At 41.4% G+C, this 13,860-nt stretch overlaps 1 pseudogene; it reads right to left on the bottom strand.

Annotated features, from left to right (window-relative positions):
* Positions 1 to 7,961, bottom strand: part of LOC137760728 (solute carrier family 52, riboflavin transporter, member 2-like) — a 45,038-nt pseudogene extending 37,077 nt beyond the window's left edge.
* Between the last annotated feature and the right edge of the window lie 5,899 nt (positions 7,962 to 13,860).

Here is a 13,860-nt window from a genome sequence, read left to right as displayed (position 1 = left end):
TTCTATTTGTACTTTTATATATGTGGAAAGTTAATTATGTTTCTTGACATTGGAGAAGTGGCTCTCTGTAGGCGATGTCCTATGTGTCCCAGCAGTACACTCCTCTTCTGTCACCCAAGGGCCAGGGACCAGCTGGTCACAGAGTAGGTTCTGACCTGTGTTTGTGGACTCGGTTACACAGGCTGTGGGATTTTAGTTTTCTTGCTCTTGGTGTCTGTCCCCTGGTGGGTGAGGCTGGCTTAGAGGCTTATGCAAGCTTCCTAGTGGGAGGGGCTGGTGCCTGCCCATTGGTGGGTGGAGCTGGATCTTGGCCCTCTTGTGGGCAGGGCTGTGTCTAGGGGTATGTCTGGAGGTACTGTGGGCTCAGGAAGTCTTTAGGCAGCCTGTCTGATGATGGGAGGGACTGTGTTCCATCTTGTTTGTTGTTTAGCCTGCTGTGTCCCGGCACTGGGGCCTACAGGCTCTTGGGTGGGCCACATCTTGGTGCTAATGACCCAGACTTATCTATTCTTAATATGTCTCTGAAATGCAGTCAAATGCCCTTTGAAGTATAATAGAATAATGAAAAGAGATTATCAGAAAAATAAAATAAAAACACCATATCTAGTTCCCTTAAGAAAAAAAGCAAAAATATTGACAGGATAATTGATTGCAACACAATAGTAATAAAAGGTACAAATTGTAACTGTGCACAGTTTCCCTTGTTTTCTAGATAAAGTTGTAACTTTTTAGAGCTTTCTAAACTCTAAATATTTACATTAATCAATTACATGTCAGGCTGTAAAAAGCCTAAAACTCAATGTCTTTTAATTTCTGATTTATTGTCTCCAACTAGGGCTAAAAAATTCAATACAAAGGAAATAGAAAAGCATAAATATTTTAATATTAAATTGTGATAAAAAGATACATTTATGAGACATGAGCATGTATGTTATTTTCTTCTGAGCATTACCTGGGAGCAGAATTTTTATGTGTTCTCTTATGGTCACATTTTTGGTTTCAATCCTCTCATCTTTCATTTCTAAAAACTACAGTGAAGAAAATATATTTTATTAAAATAATTTGAATTCCTCTAGCTTGTTCATGTTGGTTTCTTCAACAAAAACCTACATTTTTATTCATCACCACAATGTGATGTATCAAAAATTTTCACTTTTAGAAGGAAATTATTTCAGACTTTATTTTCCATGGTCAAGTCTTTGTCACAAGTCTCTGTGTTTTATAACTATTGAGTTTTTAATTTCAGGGCTTGTAATTAAAAATTTTCAGTTATCTTGCTAAAGGTGATTGTAGGGCAAATTATTTAATAACCCAAATAATCATAGATAGAGCTTATGCTTAGTTTTAGACTGCATTTGTATTATTCACCTTATTTAAGGCAACATTTTCTTAACTGTTCCACTTGATTTCTTCCTGCAAGTTGGTGGAAGGAAGGAATCTAATGTTAATTAGATTAACATTAATGTTAATCTAATTCTAATGTTAATATAAGAAGCATACCCTTATGAAATTGACCAACAGGCTGAATCCTGCACATTTTTTCCATTATTCCTTGGAAGTTTATTGAGCTACATGAAGCCAGGGTTGGAGGCTTTACTACTATATAAGCTGTTTAATTTCTCCATCTTCTCCATCCAGAATCTGCATCTTGAACTCTGCCCAGTTGTCTCATAAATGTTTGTGACTGATCACAATCAAAACTAAGTGAAAGAGTGTAAGTAGATCAGCTCATACCAATGTCACACAATGGGAAAAAAAGTGAGTATTTGTGAACTGTCGATGGATCAATGACACCAAATTTCTAAGAGAAGATTATTTTTTTGTATTGCAGTTATCACTGAGTAACAAACAATGCCAAAATTTATTAGCTTAAACAACAATTTTATTTTGTTCAAAATTTTGTAAGTTAGCATTTTGGGAAAGGCTTCACTGGGCAGTTCCTCTCTTCCCTGTGGCATCAACTGGGGTGGCTGTGGCTTGAAGACCTGTTCCCAACATGGCTTTTTCACTCACATAATTGGCTTCTCAGTGCTCCGGGATACCTCTCATTCTCCATATAGCTTCTCACACTCCAGGGCCTCTCCAAGTTACTTGGGCTTATTACATTAGTGGTGCCACAGGAGTGAAACTTCTCAAGTGGTAGCTGGCTTCCCCCAGAGCATTTTAAGAGAAAGCAAAAGCATACCAAGCTGTAAGGCTTCCAATTACTTAGCTTCAAAAGTCCCAGAGCATCATTCCTCTGCATTCTATTGGTCAATCAAGTCTCTCAATCCAGCACAGTTTCAAGGGGAGGAAGGGAATAGATTCTACTTTTCCATGGGGGAATGACATAAAAAATAGATTCCACTGTATGATGGGGGAATGGTATCAGGAGGGAAAAAATTAATGGCAGCTACCTGGAAATAAACTATCACAAAGACTATTCTTTGTATGGTACATGAATTAACTGTTGCAAGACTTTGGGGGCCATAGTCTCTCACTATATATTAAACAGTTTACATGGCTTCAAAATGGGTGAGCTCCTTGGGGGAGGGTTTCTCTGGGGGCTCAGTTCCCCTTTATTTTGAAAAACATAAAAATTCCCTTTGCAAGGATGTAAATGGAAGCAAAAATATTTCAAATAAACTTAAATCACCATAGCAACTTCAGCATAATTGGTTTTTGTTCATTACACTTTCATTAATAAAATATGTTCTTGAAATTGTATTATCGGGTGGTAATCATTTCATTAACAAAACATAACTACTTCTGAAGTTGACTCCTTAAACTACTTATTAAAACTATTAATGTTTGAACACAAAATTTCATCATTAACACCTGCTAAATGTCTTTGATGTTAAATACTAGGAGTTTCCCAATATTATTCTGCCTGATATCTATGTCACGAATAGTGAAAGTTGTTCTATTTTTAAGAAATCAGAGGAGGGGAAAAAAAGGGAAAAAAATTAAATACAAACAAGTATTTTCCCCTACTTTTTAAACTGTAGCATCAAGAGTTCCTGAAACATAATTACAACTTAATCTACATCTAAAAGTTCTTGACAAATTTAAACAATTTTAATTCCCCAGGAAAAGAGTATTTAATGGCTGGAAAAGATCAGAGGGTGCAGCACTGGAAGAAGTGCTGGAGCCCGGAAACAGGAAGAACTCTGAAGAGGCCAGACTTTTGGTTCAGTACTTCCTGTCTTAGGCTACATGTACCATGATGAGCCTGAAGGACAGTCCCCAAATAAGCTTCTGTTGTGAAGCAGAAGGGGAAACAGGGCTCTCCCTTTACTGTTAGAAGCCAGGCCTCTGCAACGCATGTTACACATATTATCACATTTTAAAGCTGCAGTTTCCTAAGTTCGTATTATCCGCATTTCACTGGTAAGAAAACAGGCTTATTGAATTTGAGTCACTTGCCCAAGCTGGCGTGGCTAAATGTGGTCTGAGGTCTGTTGCTCTCCATTTACTCTGCTGTTTACAACATACATGAACAATCACGATTATCTCAACTCATCACCCCCATCTGTGAAGACAAACGGTTACACTGTAATTTTATAAATAGATGGGGAAACTAAGGCTCAGCCAGATTTTTACTTTTCATGCAGGAAAAAAAAAAAAAAAATGTCAGAGTGACCTGCACAAAACAAAACCAGAAAACAGAGATGGCAGGACTCAAACACGTTTCTATTGCCACCTCCTTCCACAACACTGAGGCTCACAAGAGTCGGCTCCTGTTCCCTGGTTTCCGAACTCTACATTATTAAATGCTAAAATTCATTCATTCGCTCATATCAACAAATATTTATCTACATTATTAAATGCTAAAATTTATTCATTCTTTTGCTCATATCAACAAATATTTATTTAGTGCATAATATTTACGAGGAGGTTAAAATATTTAAGGGAGTTGAAATATTTAAGATGCCTCTCCCTAATTCTTGTCTCCAGAAAATTAAAAAGAAACTGTGCATTTCACACTTTCTTTTTTGAAATAAACAAACCCCCAAATGCTCAAGGTAGCACCTGAATTGGTTTTCATTTTATTTTTAAATTTTTATGTCAGGTCTGGGGTAAGTTGGACCAAATTTGAGGGAAAACCATTGACCTGCAGTCAGCTGAGACATGACTTAGTCAATTTTGTGGGCAAATTGCCTTTCTGACTAAGGAAAAGTCAAGGCCTGAGCATGTCTGTGGCCAGAATGATCTCTTTGTCTCCTGGAGGACATGGCCTTGCCTTTGCTAAAGCAAGCAATAAATTCAAGTCGAAAAAGAACTTGAAGGGAAAAGCTTTCTTTACACTTGTATGGAAGTTGATGTGGAAATGAGAGGTGTAATATAATATGAAGAGTAAAAAAATACTTGGGAAAAAGGCTGTCTTATTTCTCAATCTTTTCCAAGTTTCTAGATATTTCAGATATACCTTGAATTTTTACTTGTAAAACTAAGACACATATGACAATACTTAAATCTTAAGGCCCAGGTTACCATTCTTTTACAGCTCTGCTACGATTCTGAGGGGAAGTGTTTGGAGTCGGGGTGCACGTTGGGGCAGAAGGTTTAACATTAATGTTTTATTAATGTTAAATGGCACTAAGATACATCTACACAATAGAAATGGTATTTTTGGAAAAAATGACATGGAAAGTGCTCATGACATAATGAAAACTAAAACATCAGAAGACAATATTACATTACAGACTGAGACCACAGACTAGAAAAAAAAGACTGGAAAGAAAAAAATAAAATACTACCTGTGTTATCTCAGGGTGGGGATGTTTACTGTGATTTTAATTTTTTCCTAGTACCTTCCTGTGTTTCTAAACTTTCTGTGGGGATCATGTATTAATAGTGACTTTAATAGTCAGAAAAAAGATGCATTAGGAAAAGTAAAGTTGTCAAGTCTTTGGGCTTGAAACACTAAATTTCCATTATGTTCAGATCTAGTTAAAATTTGACCTCACAAATCTTCTTTGTCTCACTGGTTTGTTACTCCTTTATCCCATTAATGAATTATGTGTATTCATAGAGTATTACCCAAGAGGAGATGGAAACTGATGAGACATTTTAAGTAACAACCCCAAAGAGAGGAAAGCAAAGAAAAGGAAGAACAAATAGTAAAATCAGAGGAATAACCAGGGCAAAGATTCAGGATTCTTGCTTTCCATTTCAGCATAAATCACCAACTAGATTCTCTTGAAATTCTAATTTATTCTTTCCTCACTTTCCTCTTCCTTTTCCTAATCTTCTCTTCTCCTTCCTTTCTCATATACTTCCCTTTTCTTCTCTTTCAAACCTCTGCTTTTTTGGATAATGGTAATAATTATAGCTACCTATTATGTGCACTGCAATGTAAGTTTTTAAGGGCAGGACCTGGGTTCAAATCTAGGTCCTCCTGACTCCCTAACTCCATATCATGTTGTCTCCTATTGAAATCCAAAGGAAGAAACTAATGTTTGGTTTTTTCCCTGTTAAAGTGCAAATTGCAAAAATGCTTGTGATGTTTCCATGTCGTTTTGATTTGCATTCAAACAAAAGAAAACCAAACCCAAAGTAATCATATCTTCCAGGTTTTCCAATGTCAAATGGCATTGCAATATGTGAAACAAAGATTCAGAAATAATCTTCACAATCAGAATACAAATACAAGCTAGAGAAGCCAAATGCATAAGCTGTTGAAAACAAAGGACTGACCATAAGCCACAGAACATTTACATTCATGTTTCTAAATAGCTCTCATTCATTATACACTTATAATTCTCATCTTCAGCTGAATTTAAAATAGGAGAAATTTCCCACTTGTTAGGCTAGCAGTGTTGAATCAAAAAGCAATTTATATTTTGTTTAAAAGATAAAGGTGCTTTAAGGCTTCCCTGTACAAATGTGGCAGAGATTCAGCATCAACAAATCCTCCCCACTATCTTGACAATGTTTGTTTCTTCAGTAAATTGCAAACAAATTAGCAACTTTTCTTGTTATGTTAATATTTTGGCAATGATGACTGTCATTCACTGTGGATCTAATCTTTTGAAAGTCTTTCCATCAAGATTTCTGGAGAAAATAAATTGTGTTAGTTATTACAAAGCTTAATTAGAACTATTTTTGTCTAATAAGTGCTCTTTAAAAATAACTTATGAACGTGAAATTCACATAACATATAAAGAATCATTTTAAAGTGCACAATTTGGTGGCATTTAGCACAATCACAATGTTGTGAAACCACCACCTCTAACTAGTTCCAAAACATTCCCACCACTCCAGCGTAAAACCCCTATCCATTAAACAGTTTCTCCCCATTCCTTCCTCTCCCCAGCCTCTGTCAGCCACCATTGTGTTCTATCTCTGGATTTAACTCTTCAGGATATTTCATATAAATGGAATCATACAATATGTGACCCTTTGTGTCTGATTTCTTTCACTCAGTGTTACGTATTCAAGGTTCATCCACACTATAGCATGTATCATATTTCATTCCTTTTTGTTTTCAGCTTTACTGAGGTATAAGGGACAAATAAAATTGTAATATATTTAAAGGGTACAACGTGATGATTTCATATCCATATACATCGTGAAAGAATTCCCACAATCAAGTTAACATGTCCATCACCTCCGTCACGTTATATATTTATCTTTTTTGTGTGTGCTTGTGAGAACACTTAAGATCTACTCTCTTAGCACATTTCAAAATATACAGTACAGTCTAATCAACTATAGTCACCATGCTATACATTAGACCCACAGAACTTATTCACTTTATAACAAAGTTTGTACTCTTTACCCGTCTCTTCTCATTTCCCTCACCACCCCCCCCCAACACCTGGCAACCACCATTCTGCTCTGCTTCTTTTGATTTTTTTTTTTTTGAATAAAAATGCTTTACTGTACAAATCCCACACAGATCCCAGGCCCAGGGCCAAGTCCACATCCCCAGCTTGGCTTTGGCTTCGAGCCTGCTCTGTGGTCCCCAGATTCTCCTGTGGAGTGTGCAGGCGTCCTACAGCATGCTGTGTGTGGGGTGGGCCTCTCTGTGCTGTGGGCACTCAGGCACTGTGGCAGCCCCAATCTGAAGACAGGCGGGGTGGAGCAAAGTCCCCACCTGCCCAGGTTTAGAAGGCACATTGGGCCACATGGTTCTTCCTGCTGGGGAATGCGTGGTAGATGGTGAGAGGGAATATGACAACAGCGCTGAAAAGGGAACCTGGATGGCCAGGCCTGCCGCCAGCAGTGACAACTCCCCCCTTCCCCATCCCCCCCGTGCAGCAGGGAGCTGGCAGCCGCCTTCACGTATGAGAACATGCCCAGACACAGAACCTACAACACCACCACGAGGACCACCCCTCCAGAGGTGCCCACCAGGGGTGGGCAGGGGCTCAGGATTGCCAGCACCATCAGGCAGGCCCCGAAGAGCATGCCCAGCAGAGAGAGACTGCCCAGCCTTGCCAGGGACCTGCATAGAACGCCCATGGTCAGGAAGCAGGTGAGGCGGCACTGCCCAGCACCACGGCCAAGTGGTAGGCCAGGTGTCCGTAGGGCGAGCAGAACCAGCTCTGCACAACAGGCAACCCATCGCTGGTCAGAGCGTTGGTGGTGGCCAGCAGGCCCAGCAGACAGGCACCACCGATGGGCTGCAGGGTCTGGGCTGGGGGTGATGCCTGCCACCTGGCCGGGTGGCTCCTGCAGCGCCAGGCCTCTTCCTCCACTCCTGGGGCTCCCATTTGCAGGCCAGGCCCTGGGCCCCTTGTGGGTACAGCTGGTGGTGACAGCAACAGCAGCAGGAGACCCTAGAAGGCGGCAGCAGGATGGGGGCCCGCTCGCCCTTGCCTGGGGCCGGCTGCTGCCACAGAGTCACCACCAGCAGCCGACCCAGGGTGTCCGGCGCCACAAGCACAGAGAGGTAGGAGGGGAAACTCCAACCCTCGGGGAGGTCTTTTACCACCCACAGGCAGCTCCCCCCGGATCCTGTGACGGCAGCCCATGGGCCGTGCCAAAGAGGGCTGCCAGCAGGTGGGTCAGCACCGGGAGGCCCAGCGGGGATGCCGCCATTCAGCCCAAGGCTGGGACATCCAGGACAGGGCCAAGGTCACAGCCAGCTCCTCTGTCCTCACCTAGGGCCAAAGAAGATGCTTCAGGCTCTTCTGGGGACAGAAGACCCCGTCAAGCATCACCACATGGCGAGGCCGTCAGGCAGGGGAGCAGGAAGGCGCCACAGCCCCAGGGGAGGATGATGAAAGAGGCAGGTGGCCTTCGGGTCCGAGCTCCCGACACCACCACCACACTCACCCTCACATCACGGAACAAAGACTCCGGGACAGCATCCGCTCTCAAGCGCCACGCAGAGCTCCGCGGCTTCTGTGAGACCCGGGACCGCCGGGCCGAGTGGGGCCTGGGGGCGTCGCCGCGGCGGGCCCCGCCCCTCGCTGCGTCAGGCGGCGGCGCAGAGCGGTCCAGGGTAGCCGCCCGCCCACCCGCCTGCCCGGGTTCCTGCTCCCTGTCAGGCGCCCGCGCTCACTGACCAGGCGGCAGGCCTGCCCGCCGAGCTTCGAGGGCGCTGCCTCTCGCCCAGGGTCGCGGCTCCGTCCCAGAACCGGTGGGGCCGGAAAGCGCAGCCAAGCCGGTATGAGGACTCCCAACTAGCCGTCCTGGACTCAGGGAAGCCCTGGGCTGGCGCGCCCCTGGCATTGCCCAGCGCCCGTGTGAGTTTGAGATATATATATATATTTTTTTTTTGTTTTTTGTTTTTCTTAAAAGATTCCACTTTTGAGTGATATCATGCCGTGTCAAAAATTAATTGAGCAGGTATCTGTGGGTTTATTTCTGGGGTCTCGTATTCTACTGTTCTGTTCCATCCATCTATGTATCTGGTTTTATGCTAATAGCATACTGTTCTGATTACTAGAGCTTTCTAACATGGTTTGAAATCAGGCCCTGTGATGCCTCCAGCATTGTTCTTTTTCAAGATGGTTTTGTCCATTCGGGGTATTTTGTGGTTCCATACCAATTTTAGAATTGTTTTATCTATTTCTGTGAAAAAAGCTGTTGGAATTTTGCTGAGGATTGAATTGAATCTGTAGATCACTTTGAGTAGTATGGACATTTTAACAGCATTAATTCTTCCTATCCGTGAGCACTAAATATCTTTCCATTTATTTGTGTCTTCTTCAATTTCTTTCATCAGCGTTTTATAGTTTTCAGTGTACAGATCTTTCGCTTCCTTGGTTAAATTTATTCCCAAGTATTTTATTTTATTTTTGATGCTATTGTAAATGAGATTGTTTTCTGAATTTCTTTCCCATAGTTTGTTGTTAATATATAAAAAATGCGACTGATTTTTGTATATTGATTTTCTATCCTACCACTTCACTGAATTTATTAGTTTCAAACAGTTTGTTTTTCTTTTTTTTTGGTGGAGACTTTACAGTTTTCCATATATGATATCATTCCATCTGCAAACAGGAACAATTTTACTTCTTCCTGTTTGATCTGGATGCCTTTTAATTCTTTTTCTTGCCTAATTGCTCTTTTGGGCTCCTTGGACGATCCCAGGCAGCACCTAGATGCTAGCTAACCAGGTGCCAGAACTTCAGACAGCAGCTAGTGACATATTCAGTCAAATTTCTCCCAGAAAAAACTGGGAGATGGGCGTTTTTGTCTGCTTCCTCTGTGCTGAGCCTGGGGGGATAGCCATGGGGAGTGCCAGCACACCCATTTAAGAACTGCTCTGTGTGCTATAGATCTTGGGACTATAGCAAGTTCCATTGGCTCTCAGAGGTAACTGATTTGCGGGCCCTTGGGTGGCAGCCTTAAAAGTTGGAGTGCTATATGAGTAGTCCAAATGCTTCAATTCTTAGGAAGAAGCTGGAATCACTCCTGATCGTAAGGGGCTGTGCTGGAGGTGGGGTTTATGGTGAAAGTGTGTTTTAGCCTGTCCCACCTGCTTCGATGTGGATACTTTTTCAGTCACCTGAAGTGTAGGGGTTACTCAACTAGTTTCTGGATTTCTCTCAGAGGGAACTGCTCTGTGTGTAGCTACACATTTGGTCCGTGGAAGGAGGGAAATTCAGGATTGCCCTATGTCTCCATCTTGGTGATATCATTCCAAAATTATCCCTTCATTCCTTTTTATGGCTAAATAATATTATATTGCATGGTTCTACCAAGTTTTGTTTATTTATTCATTCATTGATGGACATTTGGGCTGATTCCGCCTTTTGGCTATTGTGAATAGTGCTGCTCTAATAGGTGTTTTTAAAAATTGTTCTTATCAAAGCTGTGTAGGCACATAGTTTTCAGAGTCAAATAGTTTCACAAGGCCTCTTATGAAAAGTAGCAGTTCCCTGAACAATCTTCCTTTGCTGCTGAGTTTCTTTGCTCCCTAAAGGTTGGTGGGAATAGGAACTACTCAGAGCCACGTGTGATCTTTGGAAATTGTTCTGCTCCTTTTTTTTTTTTTAATTAATTTTTTATTTATTTATGGTTGTGTTGGGTCTTCGTCTCTGTGCTAGGGCTTTCTCTAGTTGTGGCAAGCGGGGGCCACTCCTCATCGCGGTGCGCGGGCCTCTCACTATCGTGGCGTCTCTTGTTGCGTAGCACAGGCTCCAGACGCGCAGGCTCAGTAATTGTGGCTCACGGGCCCAGTTGCTCCGCGGCATGTGGGATTTTCCCAGACCAGGGCTCGAACCCGTGTCCCCTGCATTGGCAGGCAGATTCCCAACCACTGCACCACCAGGGAAGCCCTCTGCTCCTTTTTGTTAGTTCTTTCCTTGGCCTTTCACACATGTGCCAACCAGTGCTCTGCCTGCAAGGCCTCCAGGGCTCAGGTGCTCTCTCTCCATGTGGTGCCTCCTCTCCTGTTCTTGGCCCTGCAAATTCTAACCATCTAAGCCTCCCCCAACTCAGTCTCTGTCTCCTCAACTTTGGGCTCTGTTTAGTGTCCCCTCGCCCCCCAGCCCCTTCTTTGCAGGCTGGAAATTGCCTGAGTCTGGTCCATCTGTATGGCTTGTAGATACTGTGGGAGGTGATGAAGGTAAATGCTCTTAAGTATTAAAACCTTTCTGTATCTTCTGACATGTCAAATTATCATTTGGGAATAAAACATAGAATTTATGTCCTCCTAAGAGTATATTAAATGTCAATCTTAAGTGGAAGAGTTAAGGAAGCACCTGTTAGCATTATAAAGCCTTTTAAATCATCTTACCCTCTCCCTGTGTATGTGCGAGAATTATTACAGGATAAAATAGAAAGGTACATCACAAATGATTTTGCAAGAACTGGATATAGTTAACACTTTAGCCAATGCTTTTCCTAATGAAATTTGTTATATTCTAACTATCCAACTATCGCATTAATCCATTGCTAATTGAGTTACCCTGAGACTGTTTTGCTTGAAGGTGCGTTATGAACTGCTAGGGAGACACAATTTTGCATATCAATTTGTAGCAACTCAGCGGTTATTGACCTTTGACTAGTTCTGGTCCCTGAATTAAACATAAAGATAACTTGTGACTCATCTGGATTTTAAATTTTGGATGCTTCTAGCAGCAAATTTTAAAATAAACATTGCATTTTAATATGCTTATTTTTCTGAAGTGGGTGAATCAAACATTTCAGATTTTAGAACCCATAATTCATTTCTCTATGTTTTCCAAACAGAAAAATGAGCAGAGGAAAAAACCCCGTTTTTATTATTTTAGCTCTCTGTATTATCTGACATTATGTTCAGTGAGATCATTTTGAAAAGGTTAAGTGACTTGGAAATTTACAAGATGTTCTTAGTTTCATGTCCTATTCAGTTCTTCTCCCAGGAGAGGATGTGGATGACACTGCCCATGTTAGCCATCAGTATTTCTGACCTGTGGAACCATTTAAGTAAAGCTGTACTGAATGAAGTAAAGGGGAAAGAGTAATAAAGGTAAATAATATGTATCTAGAGTTATGGCAAACACAGAAAAAAATATGATGTGATTCCTGTATATATGGTGATTTTAGTAAGATATTGTAAATCAGAGCGACATAAACATTAGAGAACAATACAAAATAATATATAATTAAGAGCTCAAGCGTGTGGTGCAAATTGTAAACACTAGAAAGATTCAGGGAAAGGAGACATTGGTGTGGGTTTGGAGGAACTGAGACAGACAGTAGAACGTTCTGGGAGTTTATCATTGAAGAGAAGTTAGAATTCGTTCAGAAACCAGGAAGAAGGAGGGCATGCTCTTTAGGTGGAGCAGCACTCAGCAAAGATGAGGAGGTGACTAAGGGATTCTTGCCCAATGGGAACCTGCTGGATGAAAATCTGATAGGAGAAGATCCATAATATGGGAAGAAAGTTGAAGAAAATGCTTTCATGATGATGGAACCATTAACCCACCAAAATAGCTGCTTGTTTTGGCAACAATTTTTTTCCAACTGCAGAATTTTGTAAAATATATCTGAGGTGGGGGGTGAGAACAATTAATGCAACAGTGCTGGTGGGCTGCATCCTGGCTCAGGCCCTCACTGGCTGTGTGATCTTGGGAAGGTTCCTTAATTTGTTGAGCTTCAGAAGTCCCCGTAGCCTGCCCTCTTTCTGCTTATCTTGCTTTACTTCTTCCTATTTTCAAACAGACACGTATCAAGTTGATTTCTGCCTTGGCCCATAAACTTCTATCTTCATATCTTTTATCTAGGTTAAACTTTTTAATTTAAAAAAAATGTCCTCCCTGTTTATAACATCTTGATGAAGCCTGGAGGCCTTTGCAGGTTATATGGTCCTCTCTGAGCTCCCGCTTCTCTGGACTCTTATTTTGAATCTGTAGCACGCCCCATTCAATCCTTACTCATAAACTCCCTCGTATTATGTGTATATTTGGGTGTGTGTTTGTGTGTCTCACACTTGGTTGCACATTTTTTATAGCCATGACTTGGATATAATATTGAACCCATAGGAGATGCTCATTGTGCATGTGTCAGTTAATAGGTCGATATTCTGAATTTTTGGTTACTTACTTTGACATTCTTAAAGATTGTTTACTAAAGTATGCTTTTTTTTTTTTAACATCTTTGTTGGAGTATAATTGCTTTACAATGATGTGTTAGTTTCTGCTTTATAACAAAGTGAATCAGCTATACATGTACATATATCCCCATATCTCCTCCCTCTTGCGTCTCCCTCCCACCATCCCTATCCTGCACCTCTAGGTGGTCACAAAGCACCGAGCTGATCTCCCTGTGCTATGCAGCTGCTTCCCACTAGCTATCTATTTTACGTTTGGTAGTGTATATGTGTCCATGCCACTCTCTCACTTCATCCCAGCTTACCCTTTCTCCTCCCCATGTCCTCAAGTCCATTCTCTATGTCTGCGTCTTTATTCCTGTCCTGCCCCTAGGTTCTTCAGAACCATTTTATTTTTTTTTAAGATTCCATATATATGTGTTAGCATATGGTATTTATTTTTCTCTTTCTGACTTACTTCACTCTGTATGACAGTCTCTAGGCCCATTCACCTCACTACAAATAACTCACTTTTGTTTCTTTTTATGGCTGAGTAATATTCCATTGTATACATGTGCCACATCTTCTTTATCCATTCATCTGTTGATGGACACTTAGGTTGCTTCCATGTCCTGGCTATTGTAAATAGAGCTGCAATGAACATGTGGTACATGACTCTTTTTGAATTATGGTTTTCTCAGGGTATATGCCCAGTAGTGGGATTGCTGGGTCGTATGGTAGTTCCATTTTTAGTTTTTTAAGGAACCTCCATACTGTTCTCCATAGTGGCTGTATCAATTTACATTCCCACCAACAGTGCAACAGGGTTCCCTTTTCTCCACACCCTCACCAGCACTTATTGTTTGTAGATTTTTTGATGATGGCCATTCTGACTGGTGTGAGAT

The sequence above is a fragment of the Eschrichtius robustus genome, chromosome 3, assembly GCF_028021215.1.
Source record: "Eschrichtius robustus isolate mEscRob2 chromosome 3, mEscRob2.pri, whole genome shotgun sequence".
In the NCBI taxonomy this organism is placed as follows: domain Eukaryota; kingdom Metazoa; phylum Chordata; class Mammalia; order Artiodactyla; family Eschrichtiidae; genus Eschrichtius; species Eschrichtius robustus.
This window is presented reverse-complemented; position numbering and strand designations above follow the sequence as displayed.